The sequence below is a fragment of the Nerophis ophidion genome, linkage group LG15, assembly GCF_033978795.1.
Source record: "Nerophis ophidion isolate RoL-2023_Sa linkage group LG15, RoL_Noph_v1.0, whole genome shotgun sequence".
In the NCBI taxonomy this organism is placed as follows: domain Eukaryota; kingdom Metazoa; phylum Chordata; class Actinopteri; order Syngnathiformes; family Syngnathidae; genus Nerophis; species Nerophis ophidion.
The window spans coordinates 10,595,553-10,614,448 of NC_084625.1; the positions used below are offsets into that span (position 1 = coordinate 10,595,553).

Genomic DNA, 18,896 nt, shown 5'->3' on the forward strand with positions numbered 1-18,896 from the left:
CTAACATTAGCATGCTAACAGCCGTCATTCGTCAAGTAACACAATATTTTAACCTGTAAAATTAGTTAAAGAAAAAAACTAGCGTGCTAACACACATCGAGTGTCAAAGTAATTTTCTCAAAGGTGTGTACCTGGAAAAATGCTTTTAAAATGCTTTTAAAATGGTAGTCTGCTAATGTTAGCATGCATCAAGTAAAAAAATATGACTGAGGTGTATACCTACAAAAATATATTTAAAAAAAACTAAAAAAAACTAGCATATTAATGTTAGCATGCTAACAGGTGTCATTCGTCAAGTAACACAATATTTTAACCTGTAAAATTAGGTAAGGAAAAAAACTAGCGTGCTAACACACATCGAGTGTCAAAGTAATTTTCTCAAAGGTGTGTACCTGGAAAAATGCTTTTAAAATGCTTTTAAAATGGTAGTCTGCTAATGTTAGCATGCATCAAGTAAAAAAATATGACTGAGGTGTATACCTACAAAAATATATTTAAAAAAAACTAAAAAAAACTAGCATATTAATGTTAGCATGCTAACAGGTGTCATTCGTCAAGTAACACAATATTTTAACCTGTAAAATTAGGTAAGGAAAAAAACTAGCGTGCTAACACACATCGAGTGTCAAAGTAATTTTCTCAAAGGTGTGTACCTGGAAAAATGCTTTTAAAATGCTTTTAAAATGGTAGTCTGCTAATGTTAGCATGCATCAAGTAAAAAAATATGACTGAGGTGTATACCTACAAAAATATATAAAAAAAACAAAACAAAAAAACTAGCATATTAATGTTAGCATGCTAACAGGTGTCATTCGTCAAGTAACACAATATTTTAACCTGTAAAATTAGGTAAGGAAAAAAACTAGCGTGCTAACATGCGCCAACTACCAATTTGTTTAAAATGCTAGCCTGCACACGCTAGCATGCACCAAGTACAAACATTTGATTGAGATATATACCTACAAAATTATCTAAAAATAAAAATACACAAATAAAAAGATAGCATACTAACGTTAGCACGTTAAAAGGTGTCATTCGTCAAGTAACACAATATTTTAACCTGTAAAATTAGGTAAAGAAACGAAGTAGCGTGTTAATATGGGCCGAGTACCAAAATATATTTCTCAAAGGTGTATACCTGAAAAATGTGTTTAAAATGCTAGGGTGCTAACGTTAGCGTGCATCAAATACACAAATATGACTGTGGTGTATACTTACAAAATTATCTAAAAAAAAAAAAAAGTTAGCATACTAATTTTACCATGCTAAGATGCGTCAATATATTTCGCAGGGGTATGTACCTGAAAAATGTATTTAAAATGTTCACCTGCTAATGTTAAAAAATATAACTGAAGTGTATATTTACAAAATTATCTAAAAAAAAAAAATGGATAAAACTTATTTTTAAAAATAGATTATTTTGAAAATAATTAATTTTTCAAAAAATGTATAAATTTATTTAGAATTTGGATGAATAAGAATTCAGATTCGGATGTGAAATAATTTTTTTTGTGCACCTTTCGTTTTTTAGGATGAGATCTGAGAATGGGTTTTTACTGCCATCTAGTGGCTGCTTTTAGGTTTGTGTGGTATAAAACGACTAAAACATCAATATAATACTTTGTTTTATACATTTTGTTGCCATTTTTTGTGCACCTCACCTCGAATATTTTTGTATAATCAAGGTCAAAGAACATTGCTAAAACACTTATTAAAAACATAAAAAGTAAGCATCAAAATCCCAATGAGCACAGAACATTTTATGAATAAAAAACAGTTAAAATGCATTAAAATAGTGTAAAAAAAAAAAAGGTAAAAGATGAACAGAACAAAAAAATAACGAATACAAAAATGGGTGAAAGTAGTGAAAAAAACCAGAAGGTAAATTGTTGTTTTTTTCTTATTAAAAATAATAAAAATCACAATAAATAAAAATATTCTATATATAAAGCGCAATTAAAATGAATAAAAATACTGGGGGAAAAAACAAAATGTAAAAGATAAATAACATTACAAATAATAAAAGTCAGAAATACAAAACAGTTTATATGGAAAACACAGTTAAAATGCATAAAAATAGTGCAAAAGCTAAAAGGTTAAAATAAAAAATGTTTACAAATCACAATAATTAAAAAAAAACATTCAATATATAAAACACATCTAAAATGCATCAATATAATGCAAAAAACAAAAAGGAAAAGATGGAAAAAATATTTAAAAAATAATAAAAATCACAATAAATACAAAACACTACAAATAAAACAGTTAAAAATGGATTAAGTAGTGCAAACAAAACTAAAAGTGAAAGGTAAAAAATATATGTATATATATTTTACAAAAAACAAATCCAAACAAATACAAAATATTCTATATCTAAACCACAATTAAAATGCACACAAATAGTGGGGTAAAAAACAAAAGGTAAAAGATAAAAAATATTACAAAAAATACACATTACAAGTAAAAAACAGTCTGTATGTAAAACACAATTTTTTACCAGTTAAAATGCGTAAATATATTGTAAAAACAAAAAGTAAAATATTAAGATAAAAATAATAAAAATCACAATAATAAAATAAATTGTATAAATACAACTGTTAAAATGCATACAAATAGTGCAAAAACAAAAGATAAACCATTTAAAAACACAATAAATATAAAACATTTATAAAACAGTTAAAATGCATACAAATATTTCGAAAAACAATAGGTAAAAGATAAAAAAAATATTTACAAAAATATAAAAATCACAATAATTATGAAAAAAATATATTTATAAAACATTAAAAATGCATAAAGAGAGTGCAAAAACAAAAGGTCAAAGATTACAAATAAATAAATCACAATAAATATAAAATATTCTATTTATAAAACAGTCAAAATGCGTAAAAGTAGTGGAAAAAAACAAAAAGTAAAAGATAAAAAATATTACAAAGAATACAAATACAAAAAGAGTCTGTATGTAAAACACAGTTAAAATGTATAAATATATTGCAAAAAACAAAAGTAAAAGATTAAGATAAAAATGATAAAAATCACAATAAAAAATACATACTATAAATAAAACTGTTAAAATGCATACAAGTAGTGCATTACCAAAGGTAAAACATTTAAAAGTATAAAAATATAAAAATCATAATAAATATAAAACAGTTAACATGCATCAAAATATTTCGAAAAACAAAATGTAAAAGATAAAACATATTAAAAAGAATACAAATCACAAATACAAAACAGTAAAACACAGTTAAAATGCATAAATATATTGCAAAAAACAAAAATTAAAACATTAAGATAAAAATAATAAAAATCACAATAATAAAAAATACATTCTAGAAATAAATCTGTTGAAATGCATACAAATAGTGCAAAAAAAGATAAAACATTTAAAAATGTAAAAATCACATTAAATATAAAACATTTATAAAACAGTTAAAATGCATACAAATATTTCGAAAAAATAGGTAAAATATAAAAAAAATATTTAGAAAAATATAAAAATCATAAAAAATATAAAAAATATATATTTAGAAAAAAGTTTAAATGTTTAAAAATAGTGCAAAAAAGGGTCAAAGATTAAAAATATAAAATCACAAAAAATATAAAAAAATATATATTTAGAAAACAGTTCAAATGCATATAAACATTGCAAAAAACAAAAAAAAGTTCGAAATAGTTCGAAAAACAATAGGTAAAATATAAAAAAAATAAAAAAATTAAAAATCACAATAAATATTAAAAAAAAATATTCATAAAACAGTTAAAATGCATAAAATTGTGCAAAAACAAAATGTCAAAGATTAAAAATATATAAATCACCATAAATATAAAACATTCTATTTATAAAACAGTTAAAACGTGTAAATGTAGTGGAAAAAAACAAAAGGTAAAAGATAAAAACAATTAAAAATAATAAAAATCACAACAAATCCCAAATGTTCTATTAATAAAACACAGTTAAAAATGGATTTGAAAAAAAGCTGGTCGTGGACCCTCTTCCTCCGCCTGTGTCATGGCGTCACATTAGTGCTCTGACTGACTGCGTCCTCGTCGACTGTCGGAATGAGGCGACCCCCCCAACACCCCCACCCCCGGTTAATGCCGATCGCGGCAGCTGCCAACGTGCGTCGCCATGGCAACAATAACGGGTTGCCGGGGCAACCGTGCTCTTTTAGGGGGACACTGGAAGTCGGCCCAAAGGCTTACTAAAAATACATCGTGTACGCCGGCGACTTATGCCGGATGCTCTTCTCGCGCCATCTTGCCTCCCGCGTCTTCCTCCCCCAGTCGCACAGGTGCGGGCTGACGAGGCTGTTGTGGCCCGCCGCTAAAAATAGCGCGGCGCAAAAAAAAAAGACCATTTCAGAATAATTTTTTTTGCTTTTAAAGTACCAATAATTGTCTCACAAACACACACACACACACACACACACACACACACTAGGTGTGGCGAAATTATTCACTGCATTTGACCCATCCCCCTTGATCACCCCCTGGGAGGTGAGGGGAGCAGTGAGCAGCAACAGTGGCCACGCCCGGGAATATTTTTTGGTGATTTAACCCCCAATTCCAACCCTTGGTGCTGAGTGCCAAGCAGGGAGGTAATGGGTCCCATTTTTATAGGACTCGGCCGGGGTTTGAACTCAGGGCAGACACACTAACCCAGGGGTCACCAACGCGGGGCCCGCGGGCACCAGGTAGCCCGTAAGGACCAGATGAGTCGCCCGCTGGCCTGTTCTAAAAATAGCTCAAATAGCAGCACTTACCAGTGAGCTGCCTCTATTTTTTAAATTTTATTTATTTACTAGCAAGCTGGTCTCGCTTTGCTCGACATTTTTAATTCTAAGAGAGACAAAACTCAAATAGAATTTGAAAATTTAAGAAAATATTTTAAAGACTTGGTCTTCACTTGTTTAAATAAATTCATTTATTTTTGTACTTTGCTTCTTATAACTTTCAGAAAGACAATTTTAGAGAAAAAATTGTACCTTAAAAATGATTTTAGGATTTTTAAACACATTTACCTTTTTACCTTTTAAATTCCTTCCTCTTCTTTCCTGACAATTTAAATCAATGTTCAAGTAAATACATTTTTTTTATTGTAAAGAATTAGAAATACTTTTTAATTTAATTCTTCATTTTAGCTGCTGTTTTTTCGACAAAGAATATTTGTGAAATATTTCTTCAAACTTATTATGATTAAAATAAAATAAAAATATTGGTCTTTGTTAGAAATATAGCTAACAAAGTGCAGATTGGATTTTAACCTATTTAAAACATGTCATTAAAAAAATCCTAAAATTAATCTTAATCAGGAAAAATTACTAATGATGTTCCATAAGTACTTTTTTTAATTTTTTCAAAAAGATTCGAATTACCTAGTTTTTCTCTTCTTTTTTTTCAGTTGAATTTTAAAGAGTCGGAATATATTTATAAAAATATTTATCCGTTTCTATATATATTTATTGTGAGAAATCATTAAGATGATCAGTGTTTCCACAAAGATAAACATCATTAATTATTAATAATAACATAGAGTTAAAGGCTGCGATGAGGTGGCGACTTGTCCAGGGTGTACGCCGCCTTCCGCCCGATTGTAGCTGAGATAGGCGCCAGCGCCCCCCGCGACCCCAAAAGGGAATAAGCGGTAGAAAATGGATGGATGGATGGTAAAGGTAAATTGAGCAAATTGGCTTATTCTGGCAATTTATTTAAGTGTGTATCAAACTGGTAGCCCTTCGCATTAATCAGTACCCAAGAAGTAGCTCTTGGTTTCAAAAAGGTTGGTGACCCCCGCTCTAACCACTTTAAAGCCTAAAATCACATTTTTATTAAAAAAAAAAAAAAAAAAAAAAAAAAAAAAAAATATGTATATATATATATATATATATATATATATATATATATATATATATAAAATAGCTGTTGATGATCAATATGAGTGACACTTTTTTTTTTTTTTTTTAAATCTGAACGTATGACCTCGACGTTTTTTGAAAGAGAATACAAAGTATATTGAAAAGAGCATCCTGCTGGCGGAAGAGTGTAACTACATCATGTGTGGTCCTCATGTGGTGTTTATCTGTGCTGATGATGAGGATGAGCTAAGGTGGACGTATTACTTGAATTGCCTCCAGGGCGCTAATTAATTTAAAACATCTTCTCACTCCGGCACTTACCAAAGGCATGCGGTAAAAATTTGAGTGTGATGTAAGGATACCATCATGAAAAGCATATGTAATAAAAAAAAAAACATTATTATGGTCTTACCTTTAGTTATAAATGAAGTTGATGCGCAGCTCCTTCTGATTAAAAGCATCGATAACTTGTTTATAGAAGTCTTCCTTATCTTTCTTCAGTTTTAAAAGTCTCTCTGTCTCGATGGAGATCTTCCTTTATTACCTTCTGCTTCGATTGAAAGTCCAGTTTAGAAAACTGCTCTCAGACCGCTGCTATTAGTTAGCTCGGCCTCCTCAAGTGCGGGGGCGACAACAGAATTATCCTCGGACAACTCCCCCTCCCGTTCTTCTCCGTGGGTGATCTCTTTATCGCACCGCTGCCACCATGAAGTGTTATTGTATAAATAATACACTGGGTATTTAGGACTGGAACATGCTTTATTTCAGCCCGGTTGTTTACATAGCCAGCATAGGTCTTACATCCTAAAAGGTCCGTCGTGCACCCCGCCGCGTCACTTCTTCTGCAACCGAGTAGTCGCAAGAAGGATCACTAGCGCCCTCTACCACCAGGAGGCGGGAGTTATTTAATGACTCATATTTGACACACGCAGCTACGGTATTGTGACGGTCTCAAGCCGTCGTCTTGCGGGTTCCCAGGACCACCAAGGAAGGACACGGCTTGAGCAGTTTGACTTTGTTTATTTTTCAATTAAACCTCAGTCCAGGTCGCTCTTCCGCTCGCTCGCCGCCGCCATCCAGCGTGCCCTACCTGTCTGTTGGACCGTCGGCTCCACCTCTCCACAGGTATTTTAATAAAACATAGCTGCTTACTGTTCTTTTTAGCATACCGGTATTCAATAGCTAGGACCTTAAATCCTACTGAATAGCTCTTAATCTTCTTCCCTTTTTTGCAATTTCCAATTACCGGTATTGAAATCAGCCTCCTCCATTTTGAAAATGATGACAGGGGAAGTGTCACTCGTGACGTCACGAGTTTGACCCTGCGGTAATACTAAGCAGTAGCTTCCTAAAAACATCATCGTGGAGGATCTTTGACTAGTTTTTTTTGCATTAGGTCCTTAAAACCTGTAGAGTGCTCCTGCCATATGGAGGATCTTTGACTAGTTATTTTGGAGTATTTCCTAGAAAACAGGCTTTTTCCTGTTGTATAGAGGATATTTTACTTTTTTTTTCTTTTTTTCTGCATTAGGTCCTGAAAAACAGCAGGGCGTTCCTGTCATATAGAGGATCTTTGTCCTTTTTTTTTTTTTTTTTTTGCATTAGGTTCTGAAAAACAGCAGGGTGTTCCTGTTGTATGGAGGATCTTTGACTAGTTGTTTTGCAGTATTTCCTTGAAAACAGGCTTTTTCCTGTCGTATAGAGGATCTTTGACCTTTTTTTTTGTTTTTTGCATTAGGTCCTGAAAAAAAGCAGGGTGTTCCTGTCGTATGGAGGATCTTTGACTAGTTGTTTTGCAGTATTTCCTTGAAAACAGGCTTTTTCCTGTTGTATAGAGGATCTTTGACCTTTTTAGTTTTTTGCATTAGGTCCTGAAAAAAAGCAGGGTGTTCCTGTCGTATGGAGGATCGTTGACTAGTTGTTTTGCAGTATTTCCTTGAAAACAGGCTTTTTCCTGTTGTATAGAGGATCTTTGACTTTTTTTTATTTTTATGCATTAGGTCCTGAAAAACTGCAGGGCGTTCCTGTCATATAGAGGATTTGTTTCCTTTTTTTTTTTTTGCATTAGGTCCTGAAAATCAGCAGGGTGTTCCTGTCGTATGGAGGATCTTTGACTAGTTGTTTTGCAGTATTTCCTTGAAAACAGGCTTTTTCCTGGCGTATAGAGGATCTTTGACCTTTTGTGTTTTTGTTTTTTGCATTAGGTCCTGAAAAACAGCAGGGCGTTCCTGTATTTAGAAAATCTTTGACTAGTTATTTTGTACTCTTTCCTTGAAAACAGGCCTTTTCCTGTTGTATAGAGGATCTTTGACCTTTTTTGTTTTTGTTTTTTGGCATTAGGTCCTGATAAACAGCAGGGCGTTCCTGTTATTTAGAAAATCTTTGACTAGTTATTTTGCACTCTTTCCTTGAAAACAGGCCTTTTCCTGTTGTATAAAGGATCTTTGACCTTCTTTGTTATTCTTTTTTTTTGGCAGTAGGTCCTGATAAACAGCAGGGCGTTCCTGTCGGATAGAGGATCTTTGACTAGTGATTTTGCACTATTTCCTTGAAAACAGGCTTTTGCTTTTGCATATAGGATTTTTTACCTTTTTAAAATTTTTTTGCATTAGGTCCTAAAAAACAGTAGGGCGTTCCTGTCATATTAAGGATCTTTGACTCGTTATTTTGCAGTGTTTTTTTGAAAACGGGCTTTTTCCTGTTGTATAGAGGATCTTTAAGCTTTTTTATTTTTTTATTTTTTGCATTAGTTCCTGAAAAACAACAGGGCGTTCCTGTCATGTTGAGGATCTCTTACTAGTTATTTTTGCAGTATTTCTTTAAAAAAAACAGGCTTTTTCCTGATGTATAGAGGATCTTTGGCCTTTTTTTTTTTTTTTTTTTACAATAGGTCCTGAAAAACAGCATGGGGTTCCGGTGATGTAGAGGATCTTTGACTCGATATTTTGCATTGTTTCCTTGAAAACAGACTTTTTCTTATTGTACAGAAGATCTTTGACCTTTTTTTTTTTCAGTTTTTTTTTCTTTTTTTTTTTTTTGCATTAGGTCCTGAAAAACAGCAGGGTGTTCCTGTCGTATAGGGTATCTTTGACTCGTTATTTTGCAGTATTTCCTTGAAAACAGGCTTTTTCCTATTGTATAGAGGATCTTTGACCTTTTTTTCATTTTTTTTTTTTTGCCTTAGGCCCTGAAAAACTGCAGAGTGCTCCTGTCATATGGAGGATCTTCGACTTTTTTTTTTGCAGTATTTCCTTGAAAACAGGCTTTTTCCTGTTGTATAGAGGATCTTTGACTTTTTTTTTTTTTTTTGCATTAGGTCCTGAAAAACAGCAGGGTGTTCCTGTCGTATAGAGGATCTTTGACTCGTTATTTTGCAGTATTTCCTTGAAAACAGGCTTTTTCCTGTTGTATGGAGGATCTTTGACCTTTTTTTATTTTTTATTTTTATTTTTTTGCCTTAGGTTCTGAAAAACTGCAGAGCACTCCTGTCATATGGAGAATCTTTCACTATTTTTTTGCAGTATTTCCTTGAAAACAGGCTTTTTCCTGTTGTATAGAGGATCTTTGACTTTTTTTATTTTTTATTTATTTTTATTTTTTTGCATTAGGTCCTGAAAAATAGCAGGTCATTTTTCTCATATAGAGGATCTTTGACGCGTTATTTTGCAGTATTTCCTTGAAAACAGGCTTTTTCCTGTTGTATAGAGGATCTTTGACTTTTTTTTCCTTTTTTTTCTTTTTTGCATTAGGTCCTGAAAAATAGCGGGGCATTTCGGTCATATAGAGGATCTTTGACTCGTTATTTTGCAGTATTTCCTTGAAAACTGACTTTTTCCTGTTGTATAGAGGATCTTTGACCTTTTTTTTTTTTTTTTTTTTTTTTGGGGCATTATATCCTAAAAAAACAGCTGGGCGTTCCTGTTATACAGAGGATCTTTGACTCGTTATTGTGCAGTATTTCCTTGAAAACAGGCTTTTTCCTGTTGTATAGAGGATCTTTGACCTTTTTTTTTTGCTTTTTGCTTTAGGTCCTGAAAAACAGCAGGGCATTTCTGTCTCATAGATGATCTTTGAACCACGGAAACATTGCTTGTGTTTATTTTGCCATTTGAAGAAAGGAGTAATAAATGTTGACTTTCTCTGCTGGTTGTTGTGTGGCCGGGGGCCATGGCGCGTGCGGTGGAGGGGGGTGGGGGGGTTGGGTGTGACTTTAGATGGCGTTGTCCTCGCCAGGCTGGCATCAGTGAGGAGCGTGAAGGCATTCAGCGGCGTGAATGTCTCCTTTGTCCCACAGCGGCGTGCCAGGCGAGCGCTAATGAGGCAGCGCTTTGTGGCGGCCTCTCGACATCAAGTGGGCTGCAGGACTCATTAACCTGACTGCTGCAAATAAAGCAGGCGGGCACAAGAGACGCCTATCATAGCACACTTAAGGCCCCCCACTGCTCCTCTGATGGCGGCAAAAAAAGCGCCTCTGGCCTATTTCAGGTGTCCCAAATTAGGAAGGGAGGCCGTTTCCTCTTCGAGCCGCCGCTGAAGGTAGCCTGGCATGAGTAGCGAGCAGCGCGGTGGTCTAACGGTGGCACTTGGGCTGCACTAACGGTGGCACTTGGGCTGCACTAACGGTGGCACTTGGGCTGCATATTCATCTCCAACGCTTGGCTCTTGGAAATGTGCTCCGAGCTGCCATGAAGCTTTAATGACGCTGGTTTAGAGTCGGGTCCATATGCATTTTTATTCAGGCATTATCCTCGAGGGAAGGTTGGAATGTGGCCGCCTTTTATTCACAACACAACCAGCAAAACTTCACTTTTCTTCCAGATTGAATCCTTCAACAACAACAAATGTCTCACAACGTTTAACTCATTCCAAGCAAATATAATAATACTACACATTTATCATACTACTCTCATATGACTATAGACCAGGGGTCGGGGACCTTTTTGGCTGAGAGAGCCAAGAAGCCAAATATTTTAAAATGTATTTCCGTAAGAGCCGCAAAATATTTTTTTTTAACCCTGAACACAACCAAACGCGTGCATTTTTAAGTAAGACTAACACTTTTAGAGTATAATAGGTCTCTTATTCTTTGTAATAACATTGTTATTCTGAAGTTAACTGTGGAGGGGGCGTGGCCTGCGGGCCTGCAGCGAAGCAGGGTGTTGCCAGGACCGGCCTCCAAATCAGCGACAGGTGCGTAGATAGCTCACCTGGGCCTTGTTACCTCATCACCTGTCGCTATGTTATAAGCAGCAGCCGGGAGGAGGGACGGGGTTGGGGCTGGAGCCAGAGCGCGAGCCAGAACGAAAGAGAAAAAGACAATTGCTGAAAAGCAACTGAGAGACTTATTGAAAAATGAAACAACACTGTAACCCTGAAACATATCGAGTGTATATGTAGTACATATATTGCATGTATAAGTAGTACATATATTTAGTGTATAAGTAGTACATATATTGAGTGTATAAGTAGTACATATATTTAGTGTATAAGTAGTACATATATTGAGTGTATAAGTAGTACATATATTGCATGTATAAGTAGTACATATATTTAGTGTATAAGTAGTACATATATTTAGTGTATAAGTAGTACATACAGTATATATGTAGTACATGTATTTAGTCTATAAGTTGTACATAAATTAAGTGTATAGGTAGTATATATATCTAGTGTATAAGTACTGTATATATTTAGTGTAAAGATAGTACATATATTTAGTGTATAGATAGTACATATATGTAGTACATATATTTAGTGTATAAGTAGTACATTCAGTATATTCATAGTACATGTATTGAATGTATAGGTTGTACATATATTTAGTGTATAGGTAGTACATGTGTAAGTAGTACATGTATTGAGTGTATAAGTAGTACATATATTGAGTGTATAAGTAGTACATTCAGTATATTCATAGTACATGTAATTAGTGTATATGTAGTACATATATTTAGTGTATAAGTATTACACATATTTAGTTTATAAGTGATACACATATGTAGTGTATAAGTAGAACACATTTTTTGTGTTTTAGTACACATTTTATTGTATAAGTAGTACATATATTTAGTGTATAGGGCATACTTGCCGACCTTGAGACCTCTGATTTCGGGAGGTGGGGGTGGGGAGGGGGCGTGGTCGGGTGTGGGGCGTGGTTAAGAGGGGAGGAGTCTATTTACCTTACCGCTAGATTCACCAAGTCAAGTATTTCATATATATATATATATATATATATATATATATATATATATTTAAGAAATACTTGAATTTCATATATATATATATATATATATATATATATAAGAAATACTTGACTTTCAGTGAATTATATTTATATATATATTTATTTTACTATATATATAAATAAAATATATACTTGAATTTCAGTGTTCATTTATTTACACATTTACACACACATAACACTCATCTTCTCTTTGTTAAGTTAAGGGTTGAATTGTCCATCCTTGTTTTTCTAACCGTGTGCATGTACAGTAGATGGCAGTATTGTCCTGTTTAAGAGTGTCACAACATTTGTTGTTTACGGCAGACAAACTGCTTTACGGTAGACGAAAACGGACTGCTGTTGTTGTGTGTTGTTACCGCGCTGGGAGGACGTTCATGAAACTGCCTAACAATAAACCCACATAAGAAACCAAGAACTCGCCCTCGATCATTCTACAGTTATAACGTCATTGGGCAGATTCGCTGTTTATACACGTCAATCAGGTCCGATTGGAGCTGGAGGGGGCGTGGCCTCCAGCTCCGCCTGAATTTCGGGAGATTTTCGGGAGCAAATTTGTCCCGGTAGGTTTTCGGGAGAGGCGCTGAATTTCGGGAGTCTCCCGGAAAATCTGTGAGGGTTGGCAAGTATGGTATAGGGAGTATATATATATATATATATATATATATATATATATATATATGTAGTACATGTATAGGTAGTACATATATTTAGTGTTCAATTAGTACATATATTGAGTGTATATGTAGTACATGTATTAAGTGTGTAGGGAGTACATACAGATTTACTCCCTATAGACTCAATATAAGTAGTACAAGTATTTAGTGTATAGTAGTAGACATGGTGTATTTGTGGTGGTACTGGTGGTGCTTGTCCGGGTGTTGTTGATAGGTGTGCCACCATGTTCCAAGTAGGTGAAGTAAAATGTCTTCCACCCAGCGGAGTGATGGAGGTGACGTGATGGCGACTGAAGTCAGCCCCACACGCTCAATTATGCATCTGTGTGGAAGTGGGTCACTTGCCCGCGGCGTGTTGCATTCACTGTCATGGCGGCGAGGAGGACGTGACGGCAAGCAGCGTCGGTGATGTCGTTGATGTTGTCGTTAGCATGTAGCTTCTCCTTCCAGCAGGCGTGGGCGGAGTTTGAGCCAAAATGGCGGCCGGCGCATCGGGTGTCTTTTTCCGCCAAAAGGAAATATTCATGCACACCTTTCACTTTTTTCAATTGACGGAGGCCGCCCACGTTTCTTGAACACAACCACGTGATGCATCTTACCGTGATAGTACATCTTTGCACCACCAACAAAGATCATCGCAACTAAAGATGAGCACTTCTCCTTTCTTTATATATATATATATATATATATGTATTTATCTTACAGTTTGATGTGAGTGCTCCTGTGCTATCAAGAATCTTCGATTAGCCTCAAAAAACTAAGCATCATGCTAACTATCTTAATGGGTAGTATAATAATATTAGCATCATACAAACTATCTTAATAGGTAATATAAAAATATTAGCATCATGCTAACCATCTTAATCGGTAATATAATAATATTAGCATCATGCTAACTATCTTAATAGGTAATATAATAATATTATCATCATGCTAACCATCTTAATGGGTAATATAATATTAGCATCATGCTAACTATCTTAATAGGTAATATAAAAATATTATCATCATGCTAACTATCTTAATAGGTAATATAATAATATTAGCATCATGCTAACTATCTTAATAGGTAATATAATAATATTAGCATCATGCTAACTATCTTAATAGGTAATATAAAGATATTATCATCATGCTAACTATCTTAATAGGTAATATAATAATATTAGCATCATGCTAACTATCTTAATAAGTAATATAATAATATTAGCATCATGCTAACTATCTTAATAGGTAATATAAAGATATTATCATCATGCTAACTATCTTAATAGGTAATATAATAATATTAGCATTATGCTAACTATCTTAATAGGTAATATAATAATATTAGCATCATGCTAACTATCTTAATAAGTAATATAATAATATTAGCATCATGCTAACTATCTTAATAGGTAATATAATAATATTAGCATCATGCTAACTATCTTAATAGGTAATATAATAATATCAGCATCATGCTAACTATCTTAATAGGTAATATAATAATATTAGCATCATGCTAAATATCTTAAAAGGTAATATAATAATAATATCATGCTAACTATCTTAATAGGCAATATAATAATATTAGCATCATGCTAACCATCTTAATGGGTAATATAATATGAGCATCATGCTAACTATCTTAATAGGTAATATAATAATATTAGCATCATGCTAACTATCTTAATAGGTAATATAATAATATTAGCATCATGCTAACTATCTTAATAGGTAATATAATAATATTAGCATCATGCTAAATATCTTAAAAGGTAATATAATAATAATAACATCATGCTAACTATCTTAATAGGCAATATAATAACATTAGCATCATGCTAACCATCTTAATGAGTAATATAATATGAGCATCATGCTAACTATCTTAATAGGTAATATAATAATATTAGCATCATGCTAACTATCTTAATAGGTAATATAATAATATTAGCATCATGCTAACTATCTTAATAGGTAATATAACAATATTAGCATCATGCTAACTATCTTAATAGGTAATATAATAATATTAGCATCATGCTAACTATCTTAATAGGTAATATAATAATATTAGCATCATGCTAACTATCTTAATAGGTAATATAAAGATATTATCATCATGCTAACTATCTTAATAGGTAATATAATAATATTAGCATTATGCTAACTATCTTAATAGGTAATATAATAATATTAGCATCATGCTAACTATCTTAATAAGTAATATAATAATATTAGCACCATGCTAACTATCTTAATAGGTAATATAATAATATTAGCATCATGCTAACTATCTTAATAGGTAATATAATAATATCAGCATCATGCTAACTATCTTAATAGGTAATATAATAATATTAGCATCATGCTAAATATCTTAAAAGGTAATATAATAATAATAACATCATGCTAACTATCTTAATAGGCAATATAATAATATTAGCATCATGCTAACCATCTTAATGGGTAATATAATATGAGCATCATGCTAACTATCTTAATAGGTAATATAATAATATTAGCATCATGCTAACTATCTTAATAGGTAATATAATAATATTAGCATCATGCTAACTATCTTAATAGGTAATATAATAATATTAGCATCATGCTAAATATCTTAAAAGGTAATATAATAATAATAACATCATGCTAACTATCTTAATAGGCAATATAATAACATTAGCATCATGCTAACCATCTTAATGAGTAATATAATATTAGCATCATGCTAACTATCTTAATAGGTAATATAATAATATTAGCATCATGCTAACTATCTCAATAGGTAATATGATAATATTAGCATCATGCTAACTATCTTAATAGGTAATATAATAATATTAGCATCATGCTAACTATCTTAATAGGTAATATAATAATATTAGCATCATTCTCACTATCTTAATAGGTAATATAATAATATCAGCATCATGCTAACTATCTTAATAGGTAATATAATAATATTAGCATCATTCTCACTATCTTAATAGGTAATATAATGGTATCTCTGTGCATGTATCACTATGTGAGCACACATGCACATGCACACACACACACACACACACACACACACACACACACACACACACACACACACGCGCACACACAGAGAGTGCATGCACTAGTGCATGAAGTGATGAGCACACACTCCTGTGGTTTTATAAGAAGCCTTTCAAAAATCCTCTGACACGCTTTCTGATGTTTGACCTACATTCTTCTGCAGGAAAATATGTTGGCATCTTTAGGACGCTAACACTCGCATTGTTGAACATTATTTAACATATTTCAACATTATTGATCATGGTAGAACATTATTTAAGAGGGTTGAGAATTATTGAACATTGTTGAATATTATTTAACATCGTTGAGCATTGTTCAGAATTGCTAAGCATTCCTGAACATTTAGCATAATTTAACATTGTTGAACATTATTGAGCGTTATTGAACATTATTTAACATTCTTGAACATTATTGAGCATTATTGAAAATTTTTTGAGCATTGTTGAGCGTTGTTGAACATCACTGTACATTGTTGAACATTGTTGAGCATTACTGAACATTTAGCATTATTGAGCATTTTTTAAAAGTTATTTAAAATTGTTGAGCATTACTGAACATTTAGCATTATTGAGCATTATTTAACATTATTTACCATTTTTGAGCATTACTGAACATTTAGCATTATTGAGCATTATTTAACATTATTTAACATTTTTGAGCATTACTGAACATTTAGCATTATTGAGCATTATTTAACATTATTTAACATTGTTAAACATTGCTGAACATTGCTGCACATTTAGCATTATTGAGCATTATTTAAAATGATTTAACATTTTTGAACATTTTTGAGCATTACTGAACATTTAGCATTATTGAGCATAATTCAACGTTAACATTTTTGGACATTACTGAACATTTAGCATTATTGAGCATTGTTTAACATTGTTGAACATTGTTGAGCATTACTGAACATTTTGCATTATTTAACATTTAACATTATTGAAAATGGTTGAGCATTACTGAACATTTAGCATTATTTAACATTATTTAACATTCTTAAGCAATACCGAACATTTGGCATTATTGCGCATTATTTTAAATTATTTAACATTGTTAAGCATTACTGAACATTTAGCATTATTGAGCATTATTTAACATTGTTGAACATTGTTAAGCATTACTGAACATTTAGCATTATTGAGCATAATTCAACATTAACATTTTTGAACATTACTGAACATTTAGCATTATTGAGCATTATTTAACATTGTTGAGCATTACTGAACATTTAGCATAATTTAACATTGTTGAACATTGTTGAAAATTGTTGAGCATTACTGAACATTCAGCATTATTTAACATTATTTAACATTCTTAAGCATTACCGAACATTTAGCATTATTGAACATAATTTAAAATGATTTAACATTGTTGAGCATTACTGAACATTTAGCATTATTGAGCATTATTCAACATTATTTACCATTTTTGAACATTACTGAACATTTAGCATTATCTAACATTGTTGAACATTGTTGAGCATTACTGAACATTTAGCATTATTGAGCATATTTCAAAATTAACATTTTTGAACATTACTGAACATTTAGCATTATTGAGCATTATTTAACATTGTTGAGCATTACTGAACATTTAGCATTATTTAACATTCTTGAGCATTACCGAACATTTGGCGTTATTGAGCTTTATTTAAAGTTATTTAACATTGTTGAGCATTACTGGACATTTAGCATTATTGAGCATTATTTAACATTATTTACCGTTTTTGATTATTACTGAACATTTAGCGTTATTGAGCATTATAAAGCATTATTTAACATTGTTGAACATTGTTGAGCATTACTGAACATTTAGCATTATTGAGCATTATTGAGCATTATTTTAAATGATTTAACATTTTTGTGCATTGTTGAGCATTACTGAACATTTAGCATTATTGAGCATTATTTAACATTATTTACCATTGTTGAACATTGTTGAAAATTGCTGAACATTACTGAATATTTAGCATTATTGAGCATTATTTAACATTTTTTAACATTGTTGAACATCAGCAGGATCACTGGGGAGGATGGAGAGATGCTGAGGAAGAAAAAATATCCTCATCTATTTGGACCTGCCCTCCATCATGTCCCGCTGTGATGAAAGTCAAATACTACATCAGCACCAAGGTGACGTGACAACTGCAATATTTAGTTAGGTTTGCGTTTCAATGACTTTCTTCTCCTTTCTCTCTGCTCCATCCTCCCCCGGTCGAGCCGGACGACACACACACACACATGAACAGTGTGATGGGGGAGGGGGAGACATAAAGGAGAGAGAGGCTGTTAAATAAACAAAGAAAAACTGCCTGCGCAGCATTTTAGTAGGAAGACTGCAGGTCAGGATGGAGCATGGTGACAATTGTCCACTGTCACTGGGACTTAGCTCCCTAGTTAGCACCCTCGCTTGCTGCTGTGTGTCTACCACACAGTTCTACTGTACTACCACACAGTTCTACTGTACTATTAGTACTACCACCCTAGGAATACTACCGTGCAATTAATACTAGTACTACTGAAGTATTAGCACTACTGTAGACTTAGTAGTACTGTACAATTAGTACTACTGTAGACTTAGTACTGCTGTACAATTAGTACTACTGTTGACTTAGTACTACTGTACTACTGCACTATGAGTACTACTGTACAATTAGTACTACTGTAGACTTAGTACTACTGTACTACTGCACTATGATTACTACTGTAGACTTAGTAGTACTGTACTACTGCACTATGAGTACTACTGTACAATTAGTACTACTGTAGACTTAGTACTACTGTACTACTGCACTATGATTACTACTGTAGACTTAGTAGTACTGTACTACTGCACTATGAGTACTACTGTACAATTAGTACTACTGTAGACTTAGTACTACTGTACTACTGCACTATGATTACTACTGTAGACTTAGTAGTACTGTACTACTGCACTATGAGTACTACTGTACAATTAGTACTACTGTAGACTTAGTACTACTGTACTACTGCACTATGAGTACTACTGTACAATTTGCTGTACATTCCTACAAATAGCAGAGCACTCCTGTAATATAGAGAATCT

The 18,896-nt window shown here is 32.7% G+C and overlaps 1 long non-coding RNA gene across 1 annotated transcript in view; it reads left to right on the forward strand.

Moving 5' to 3' along the window:
• The window catches only part of LOC133569825 (uncharacterized), a 302,296-nt gene extending 284,118 nt beyond the window's left edge, over nucleotides 1–18,178 (forward strand). The window contains exon 4 of the long non-coding RNA XR_009809921.1: nucleotides 17,846–18,178. This is a non-coding gene — a long non-coding RNA (uncharacterized LOC133569825). The remainder of the gene's footprint in view (nucleotides 1–17,845) is intronic.
• Nucleotides 18,179–18,896: the final 718 nt, after the last annotated feature.